Consider the following 11010-nt stretch of genomic DNA (forward strand, 5'->3'; position numbering starts at 1 on the left):
TTACTGCTTTTCTAGGCTCAAATGTGATTTCAAGGCTCTGAATCTCTATCGCCCATTTGATCATCCGGCCTGACGACTCCATGGTTGTCAGTGGCCGCTTGATTGGCTGATCTGTGTATACGACGACTGAATGTGCTAATAAATAAGGCTTCAATTTTCTAACTGCGATGAAGAGAGCAAGACCGAATTTTTTCACTAAGGGGTACCTTAAATCAGCATTTTTCAATACATGGCTGACAAAGTAGACCGGGAGCTGGCAGCCGTCTCTTTCGACAAGGAGGACGGCACTTAGAGCATGGTCAGACACTGCGAGATACATGTAAAGCACTTCTTTGGGAAAGGGACTGACCAGTCTTGGCAAGGAATGCAGATGGACTTTCAGTTTTTGGAAGGCCGCCTCAGCATCCGGCCCCCATTCAAACCTTGCTTTCTTCTTTATTGCTTGAAAAAAGTAAAGGCACTTGTCGCCTGATCGGTTAAGAAATCTTCCCAGGGCCGCCAGGCAACTTGTTAACTTCTGAACCTCTCGGACCGTCCGAGGCGATTGCATGTCAATGATCGCCTGCACTTTCTCAGGGTTCGCCTCTATACCTCTTTGATTAATGAGGAATCCGAGAAACTTTCCAGACTCAACCCCAAAAACACACTTCTTGGGATTAAGCATGACATGGTGCCGCCTGAGTGTGGTGAATGTTTCTCGGAGGTCAGCCAGATGATCCGTCTGAAGCTTGGACTTCACAATCATATCATCTATGTATGCCTCGACATTCCTTCCAATTTGTTCAAAGAAGACCGTGTTTATCATTCTTTGGAAGGTAGCCGGGGCGTTCTTCAAACCAAACGGCATGACCGTGTAGCAATACAGCCCTTGATCAATGACGAAGGCCGTCTTCTCCAAATCTTTCTTCAACAAAGGAATTCGGTGAAAGTCGGAGTAGGCGTCCATGAAACTCATTAATGCGTGACCGGCTGTTGAGTCGACCAGATTGTCGATTTTTGGTAATGGGTAGCTATCTTTGGGGAACGCCTTGTTCAAATCTGTGTAATCCACACACATTCGCCAAGTACCATTCGGCTTCTTTACTAGCACAACATTTGTAACCCAGTCTGGGAAATAACATTGCCGAATGAACCCTGCATCAAGCAACTTTTTAACCTCGGCGGCGGCCGCCTGACTTCTTTCTTCACCATGGTTTCGCTTCTTTTACCTGACCGGCTTCTTTTTCGGATCCACAACCAATTTATGTACAGCCAGATCAGGACTGATGCCTGGCATTTCATGAACTTCAAATGCAAAGATATCTTTGAATTCCTTCAAAAGTTGGTGAAAATCTTCACCCAAAACTTCAAAAGCAGTCGTCCCTACTTTGACTGTTCGGTTAGGTCGTGAGTCGTCGAGGACAACATCCGTATGCTCGCCAGCCGGCTGAGGGCGGAATTCGTCCAACCGCCCCTCCGCCAGTGAGTGCTATCTTTTTTCTTTTCTCTCGGCCCCCAATTGAGTAGCCTTTCTTTTCTTACCGCCTGCTACTTGGGCAGGCGCATCCTCCTTGATGAGCTCAAGGTCAGTTTTTTCACCACTTGGGCCAGCAGTCGCCACAGTGGGTTTGATATCCGAGAGGTAACACTCGCGTGCCATCTTCTAATCTTCCCTTAGGGAGCCGACTGTTCCATCATCCCTCTCAAATTTGAGCAGCATAAGAGAGGGGATAATGACAGCTTTAGAGTTGTTTAGGGTGGGTCGTCCCAATATCATGTTGTAGGCCGACAGTTCTTCAACTACTAAGAACCGAACCACCATGTGACGGTCCTCCCCTTTCTCACCCAGACGGATGGGTAGATCCACTCACCCCACTAAGTGTACGACACTTCCTCCAAACCCTACTAAAGGGTGAGATATCGGATGTATGCAGTCAGTTTTGTACTTGAGCTTTTCCAAGCACTTGTTGCTGATGAGATCAGAGGAACTACCGGTATATATGAGGATCCGGCCAACTCTTTGGTTGGCCACCTTGCATTCAATGACAATGGGGTCATCATGCGGCCCCCTAACTCCTCCCAGATCTTCTTCTATGATGACAATTTCTGGGAATGAACTCTTGGCGGTCCGTACTTGGTGAACGGAATTAACATCTAGTCGCCTGATATTGTCTTTGTTGCCCCTTATAGTGGGGCCGCCTCCTGAGAAGCCGCCTGCTATGGTGTAAACGACGGCGTCATCAGTATCTGAACTGTCGGCCTGCCGATGATTCTTCTTGGCCGACTGCTTGTGTTTAGGGGGAGCATTCCCCTTAGACTTCTTGACATAGGAGTCAAGGTCGCCTTTTTCAGCCAGGCGGTCCAGGTAACACATGAGGCTAATACATTCATTGGTTTCATGACCAATATCCTCATGATAATGACAAAACTTATCTTGGTTCCGATTGCTTGCAGAACCCTTCATGGCCTAGGGGCCGGCTTCTCAATTGAGATCCGGCCCTTGATTTCTTTGAGGATAGCTTGGCTATCCTTGTTGAACGCATACTTGGGAGAGTATGGTTTGAATTCTTTCTTCTTTTTCTGGGCCGGCTGTCCAGAGGAGTCGGCCGCCCAGAATTCTTTTCGCTTTTTCTCATCTTTATTTGCCGATTGCTTTAGTCGGCTTTCTTTCTTGTCAGACCTCCTTCCATCCGACTGTTTTCCAATGTTACAGAGATCAGTCGCCTGTATATAGGCTTCTTCTTCAATCAATGCTTCTTGGAGAGTCGCAACTCTCTTTCGGACCAAGTCGAACTTGAAAGTCGACCCATCCTTAAGACCTCTGAAAAAGTCAGTGTAGGCTACCTCATCCAGCAGCCCTTGTATTTGAATCCTCATCAGGTTAAACCGCCTGATGTAGGAACGGAGTCCCTCCTTCTCACCCTGCTGAATGGTCCCTAAGTCAATGGTCGTCTTCTTAGCAGGGATGTTCATAGCAAAATTGGAGGTGAACAAGTTGGCAAGTGTCTTGAAATTATTCACACAACCAGTCGGCAGGTTGCCGAACCATTGTTGTGCGATTCCCTTGAGAGTCGCTGGGAAACACTTGCACCAAGTGGGATCATCCAACCCTTGGAGGTACATTAGGTTGGTGAACGCCATTAGATGATCTTCTGGGTTAGTAGTGCCATCATAGGCGCCTACTAACACATTCTTCACTTTGGCCGGCTGGGCGGCCTCTATAATTTCCTTGGAGAAGGCGGACGGCTGTTCTCCAAGTCTTAGCAACCGTAGTTGCCAGTCCAAAGGTTGAACGTTTCTTGCCGCCTACCCTCCAAACAAAGGAGGCTGCAAAAAGTATTGTTGTTGCGGTACGTATGGTATGTTCGGTACCGACTGATCTTTATGAAATCCAGACCGACGGGAGGTACCGCCTGTCTGACTTTCATAATTTGATTGAGTATACCTCATGGAGGTATTATACAAACTATCCTGAAAATCTGAAGTAGAGGCCGACTCTGATAGTCGGTCACTCTTCTTCTGCTCTAGCATCAACCGAGCATCGGTGTACATTTTCTTCGTCCCATCCGCTTGAACATGACGAATGGGCTTTCTCCTCTCTGTTGTCGGGAAGTGAAACTTCGTCTAATCAATGATCGGTGGCTGACTAGGCCCAAGCTTTGGGTGAGGGGTTGCCGCACGACCAGTGACTGATTTCATCCTACCATGTGGGAGGATTTTTTAGCCGACTGTTCCTTTACAGGGACATGCGTCCTCTTCTTAATCAGCTCTTGGATCTCTCCCTTGAATCCCCTCATGAAAGTCATGAGTTCGTTCCTTGTAATGGGAGCATATCCTTCAGCCGCCTGTTGTTGCTCAGGCGCTGGGCCGGCTGGATTGCTGGGTCCAGCTTGACTATTTACCCGTTCTTTCCTTTCGGTGTGACGGGTGCGTCGGGCCCTTAGGGTCCCATCTGAGGCCGTTTGTGTTTCAACCTCGACCTCATTTTCAGTATCTTGGTTTGAGTAGACTTGAGGGTCGTCCACTGGACGCCTCTCTTCTGGATTTGGTACAGACTTTGATGCCATCTCGAAAGTACTCTCCCCACAGACGGCGCCAAAATGTTTCGGGGTTTTTTGATGTCCTGCGGGAGAGTTATAATTCCGGGACTAGATCCGTGCACCTGTACCTGCAAAACAACGGAGACTCCGGGTGGTGGGAGCTCCGCCTCCGACGGTCAAGTTAGTACTTGTTTGAGGAGTAATAAGTGCGGAAAAAGTAAAGGTTGGGAGATCTAGTTCCTCTAGGGGAGGAATGATCAGTCTGTTTAGGTTCTCTAGGTGTGAGTAATTAATTTCTGAATCTCCCTTAATGAGAATTAATTAGAGTATTTATAACCATGGGAAACGTGCCAAATACTAGGTTTAGGTTAACCTAGGGCTGACTGGGCTTCCCTTGGAAATTGGGCCTAGGTGGCTGTTTGGCCTATTTGGCATACGGAGGCCACGTGGCGTGACACAACTGGTCCAAGGTGGACAGACTCAACTCTTGACACGTGGCAGGCTTTTATTGGCCCAGGTGGCGGACAATTGGCATAGCCTGAATGGTCCACTTGTCAGATGGTGATTGGTAGGGAAAAATCCCCTAATCAATGACAATAGTCTAGTCTTGCATGTCATGATGACAATAGTTGTCCGCTGCATTTGTCTGCTGCACTGTTTCCTCTTCAAACTAGATGTAATCGATCCTCGATTACGAGTCACACATTAACAGTTAGCAAAACACTACAATTATATATACGAATGAATTAAAAAAAATTAAGATACCACAATTGATGAGGATTGTAAACAATATTAATAATGTACTAACATCATAAGTTTATGTCTTACCTATATTTTAATAATTTCAATTTACCCCTATATTTATCAAGGAATAGTTGATCTTAATTTGTGTCACAAAATCTATTAATAAATAACTCATGGATTTAAAAGGAGGGTCTTACCCAATAATCGTAAATATACAAATTTTAAAAAATTAATTCCTCTGATAATTCATGAAATTCATTTGATTACTTATATATATATACACACATATACATATAGAACTGGGTTACTGTGAGTACTAGCCGAATAATAGGAACTAAGAACTAATCTGGACCGTCAGATCTAAGAAAAGAGGCGCGCAATCTAACGGACCAAATTCATTTAGGCATTTCAGGCGCCATTTTCTCTCTCTTCTCTCTCTCTCTCCTCCGCCATTTTCAACTACTCAAAACCTTCAAAAAACCTCCATAACCGCCATTTTCAACTGCTTAATTACGCTATATAAGCACAATTCAAGTTCTATCATCTAAATTTCTTCAGTTTCAGAACAAAAATCACGAAAATTTTTGTGTTTGAAGTTCAATTTTTGTGTTTCGAAGTTCAATTTGCTTGATATTTAGGTATTTTGGAATTTTGTTTGTTTTTTGTTCGAATTTCGTTTGATTTAATTTTAATTTCTGGTTAAATTTGTCGTAAATTAGTTTACAATTGATTAGAATTTAATTCGAAGTTGAATCAAAGTTTTTTTTTATATATTTTTTTTTTTTTTTACGAATTTTGCCATAAATTTTGATCAGTTGTTTTTTTCTTTTTTTTTTCTTTTTTACGAATTTTGGTAAAAATTTATATCAGATTTTTGTAAAGAATATTGATAAAAATTTTGATCTGTTTATTTTTACGAATTTGAGTAATTTTTGTTCTATTGCTACTAATTTCGACTAATTTTAGTTAATTTTTGAGTAATAGTTGATAATAGTTAAAAGAAATCAAATAAAAGTTGATATAAAATAATTAAAAGTGAATAAAATTAAATTATTAATTTGGAGTAGTTTCCTTTGAGTTTCAGTAGTTTCCTTTAATTTTGAGTGGTTTATTTTTACAAGTAGAAAAAAATTGGCTAAAAGTAACTTTAAATTGATTAAAAGTTAATGAATTACGGTATGATTTGAAGCTATTATGGCTTGTGTATAAATCAAGAAATTATTGTGGTTGAAATGAGGTTGGTTTTTTGTTTCGAAATGTTGCATGTATAGAAATCATTTGTTGCTATTATTATAATAACAAGAGTTGATTTGAAATCATAAATATCATGCAGTATGAAACCATCAAGTTTAAATCGAGAAAGTATGATTCATTTTTGTTTTGTATTGCATGCTACTTAAAATGACGAAAAGTCTAAAGAAAAATGTTGCAAAAAAACCTCCAACACAACCTGATGCAGCAAAGAAACCTTAAAAGGAAGATCCTGCAGGGGAAAAAGCTCCTGCAGCACAGAAGATATCTCCAAAGAAACCTGCAAATTCAAAGAAATCTCCAATTAAAGGTATATTATCTTGAAGTAATAGATTCAATTTATAAAGTAAATAGAAACAATTATAAAGTAAACCATTTGCCTTTATAAGTCTATGCTATCAATATAAATATTATAATGCATACAATTACATGATTGAATATAAAAAGTAAATGATAAGTTTAATAAAGTAAATAAAAATGCTTATAAAGTAAATATATATGTATTTAAAGTTATTTAACATATTTTGTATTTATATACTCCTTGTATTAACAGAAACTCATTGTTAAACTTAACTGTATTAGGTGCTAAACCTAAAAGGGTTTCAAAAAAGCAAATACTGATAAAGAGAAGGCTTAAGGAACTAGAACCTACAGAAGGTTTATAAAGGTTTACTGTATTAGGTTTTAAAGTTAGATTGATATGTTGTGAATTAGGTTGTTTGTTCTTGAATATTTTAATTTTAAAAGTAAATGTTTTAATATCTTATAGTTTAACAAAATATAAGAACCAAAAAAAGAACAAAAGCTGAAGTTAAAGATAGCAATTACGAACCAGAAGAAGATAACAATGAAGAATCTGATGGATCATCAGAAGAAGACAGAAAAAATACAAAAGCTCATTTAAAGAAGAAAATGAAGCTTGACAGTTCAGATAAAGAGATACAAGAAGTTATAGAGATTAAAGAAGGAAATGACAATGATGATGGTAATCTGGACATCAAGAAAACACACTACATGCCCAATGCAGTATTTGATATTATCAAGGACTTTAGTGAGAGACAGAGATCAAATGTTATAAGTGTTGGATTTGGAGGCTTGCTTGAACTAAAACTGACAAAAGTTTCAACAAAAATGCTTTCATGGCTTTGTCATCATTTCAATGAAAAAGTTGTATGGTCAAGATTGACATGATGAAGGAGTTATCTGTAAGTTCTTATGATGTTGAAGATGTTTTCTTGCTTCCAAATGTAACAGAGAACAAGTTGACTTATTAGTAAGGAAGCAACCTATAGCAAACATCATGATTCAGAACGAGTGGAAGAAGAAGCTAGGAATTGCAGAAAGCGATGACATCTTTGTTAACAATTTGTAGAACAAAATGAAGAGTCTAAAGGAAGGAGGTGATGATTTTAAAAGGTTCTTTGTGATGTATGTTTGCAGCACATTCTTGGCCCCTGTTGCAAATAGAGTGATAGATTACAAGATAATCAGCTATGCAGACAATGTAAAAGAAATACGTAACTTGGATTGGTGTGGTTATGTAGTCAATAACTTGTGCAAAGCAATGGGGAGCTTAAAAAAAACAAGCATAGGAATCAAGAACATGAATCAGTGGATGTGTCCTGATTCTTCATATTGTGTACTTTCATTTAGAGGGTAGCCTGAACCAACAACAATGCCCTTGATCAAACATTGGACAGATGAGAAAGTAAGAAAAAGAATTGCAAGTGAAGAAAAAGCATCATTTGGTCAAGGAGAAATCCAAAAAGATGTATATCCGGTTTGTAGAAAAGGGGGTCAACAATCATACTTAGGTGATGTTATTGAGACTGCATATAGGAATTTTTCTGACAAAGAGAGAAGATTAGTCTCTTTCAACCTTCCAGATGGTGTTATGACCAAAAGTGAGATACATGAGGTTGCACATCATGTGAGTATTTTTTATAGCTTGCAAAGATTTCTTGTTTATTGACTTGTTAGGTTTTTTTGTATTTACTTTTTATATTATTCTATTTACTTTAAACTGAAATTCCATTACTTTAATCTCATGCTTTTCTTTGGGAGATTGATATATTGTTATTTCGTTTTGAATATGTACTTTGGTATGTATTTTGCTTTTCTTTGGCTGCTACTGCTGCCTTGCCAAGGCTGCTACTACTACAGCTACTTCCCTGCCAAGGCGGCTGCTGCTGCTGCAGCTACTTCCCTGCCAAGGCTGCTGCTGCTGCTGCTGCCTTACCATGGCTTGGAGTTGCTATGCTACTTCTGCTATGTTTCCTGCTGTTGCAATGCTACTTCTACTTTGCCTCCTGCTGCTGTTATGCTACTTTTACTAGAACATTGCTGCTTGATATGTGTTTTTTAGGCTTTAAGTAAAATTGCATATAAGATTAGTTGATCTTTTAGGTTATCTAATTTTTGTGTTGCCTAATATTTTGATCGTTTTACTTGACATCTTTTGTTATGTGAAATGTTTTTTTAATTGCCTGATATATTTTTGTTGTTGGCTTATATTTTTCTTATACTATGTGATAAGATTTTTTTGTTGGCTTGTATATGGTGATATTGATGGATGATATATGTATTGTGTTTCCTTATATAATCACATTGATGGCTTATATGATGATATTTATGGCAGATATATTATTGTGTTGCCTTGTATAATCATTATGATTGTTTAAATTTAAGAGGCTGATTTTTTTTTTTTATGTTGCTAATATGTTTTTTTTAATTCGCTTATATGATTGGCTGATACGTTTTTGATAATAAATTTCTGTTTGCTTATTTTTTTATTTGGCTTATATGATTTGTTTTATTTGCTAATATACTCTAATTGTTGGCTTAAATCTTTTTTATGTTTGCTGAAATCTCAAATGCTATAAGCTGAAATGTTATCTTTGCTTGCTTATATGGATTTTATGTTGGCTAATTTGTTATCTTAGTTAGCTTATATGATTTATTTGGCTGGCTGATACATTTTTATATATATTATTTGTTGTTGGAATAGTTTTTATTTGGCTTATACGGTCCATTTTACTTGCTGATATACTCTATTTGTTGGCTTACGTTTTTTTTAAGTTGGCTGAAATCTCAAATGCTATAAGCTGAAATGCTATCTTTGCTGGCTTATATGGATTTTATGTTGGCTGATTTGTTATCTTATTTAGCTTATATGATTTATTAGGCTGGCTGATACGTTTTTATATATTTTTTTTGTCGTTTGAATAGTTTTTTATTTGGCTTATATGGTCTTTTTTATTTGTTGATATGTTCCATTTGTTGGCTTACATGTTTTTTAAGTTGGCTGGAATCATCGCTTGCTAAGCTAAAATGTTATTTTTTTTATATGGATTTTTAGTTGTCTGATATATTATCTTTGTTTGCTGATATGTTTTATTAGTTTGGCTGATACATTTGTAATATATATTTTTTGTTGGAGATTGGTCACAATTTCATATTTTATATTTATTTGTTTAGCTTCTAGTAGTAATAATGTTAACTAAATGATAAACTAAAAAGTAAATAAATACACTACAAAGTAGACAAATTAACTTTTAAAGTAAATAGTATTATTTATCAAAAGTATTGTAATAACAAATTTTTGTTATTTATTTGAAGGAAGTTGAAGAAGATCTGCTTTTATTGACTAGAGATTCAACACTCTTTTCAATGTTACATGCCGAGCATATAAACTGCATAACACACCGGATTAAAAAGAATCAATCCAATCAAGTGTGTTTGCATCGAATTCTCAACTATTTTCTGAAACACAAAGGCTAATAGAAGACCCTAGAGTGTAAAGGACTATTGATGAAATACTGAAGATTTACGATGATTTGAGAGGTGTATCTAATGTGTTTTTATCAACATTGAGGAGCAGCATAAAAATCCTGAAGCTAATCCAAATTATGATGGAGATAATCAAGAAGATGCAGATGATACTTCAAATTTTGTACATAATGCTATTTATTTGGATGATGAAAATGAACATTCTGAAAAAGAGGAGGAAAAGGAAGAGGACAAAAAGGAAGAGGAGAAGGATGAAAACAAAGAGAAGAAAAAGGAAGATGAGAACGTGAAAGAGAAGAATGAAAAGGAACAAGAGGAGGAAGCTGATGTTAGTGTAGCAGTTGATGCAAATACTGCAAACCAGGTATCAGAACATCCATTCAACTTTTTAAATGAATTTTCTTCTAAGATTCAGTGTTTTGTGGATTGTGGGTAAACAAGAACTAAAGTGAATTACGTATACAAGTGTATGAAGAGCAAAAAAAGCAGAATGCAAGAAATGCCAGAATTGCATCAAGTGGTGGCTGACTATTGTTTTCTGAAAAAGAAATCAATGAAAGGGTAATACTACTCTTTGACTTTTAACATTGTTTTATTTAATTTATTTCAAATTCCTTTTACTTTATAAATATTAATAAAACAAGTTATTTTTGTGTAATTATACAATGAACAACTTGTTACATTTGAACATCCAATTGCAATACCAAGGGAGATATGATAACTTTAGCACCAACAATCCCAAATCAATTGATAAATTCATGCATTGTTCAACCATGGTCATTTTTAATGAATAAATCAAGATTGACGGCCAGACCATCATGCTTTTTCTTTGGAATTGACCACAATGTAAGTGATACATTGAATAAATAATAGAATACATACAAAATATATACTAAATACATAATTTGTTTTGTGTTTTCATGAATATGCATAGACCACTAGAGATATCTCTCGCGTCTCAGAAACTTCTCAAGAGGCTAAAGATCATTCTCCTAAATCAGTTTTGGCTGAATTAAGCCAAGCTTGGTTAGATTGGCTCCAATTATGCAATGTAAAACACCAGTTTATGGAGGTTGATTTGGTAAGTTTTCTCTAATGTTGTATAATCTGATTTAAAAAAAAAAACAAAAACAAAAACTAACAAATACAATTTGAATCTCAGGTGTTTATCCCAATTCTATTGAATATCCATTATAGTGCGGTGGTG

Source organism: Chenopodium quinoa, unplaced genomic scaffold, assembly GCF_001683475.1.
Source record: "Chenopodium quinoa cultivar QQ74 unplaced genomic scaffold, ASM168347v1, whole genome shotgun sequence".
In the NCBI taxonomy this organism is placed as follows: domain Eukaryota; kingdom Viridiplantae; phylum Streptophyta; class Magnoliopsida; order Caryophyllales; family Amaranthaceae; genus Chenopodium; species Chenopodium quinoa.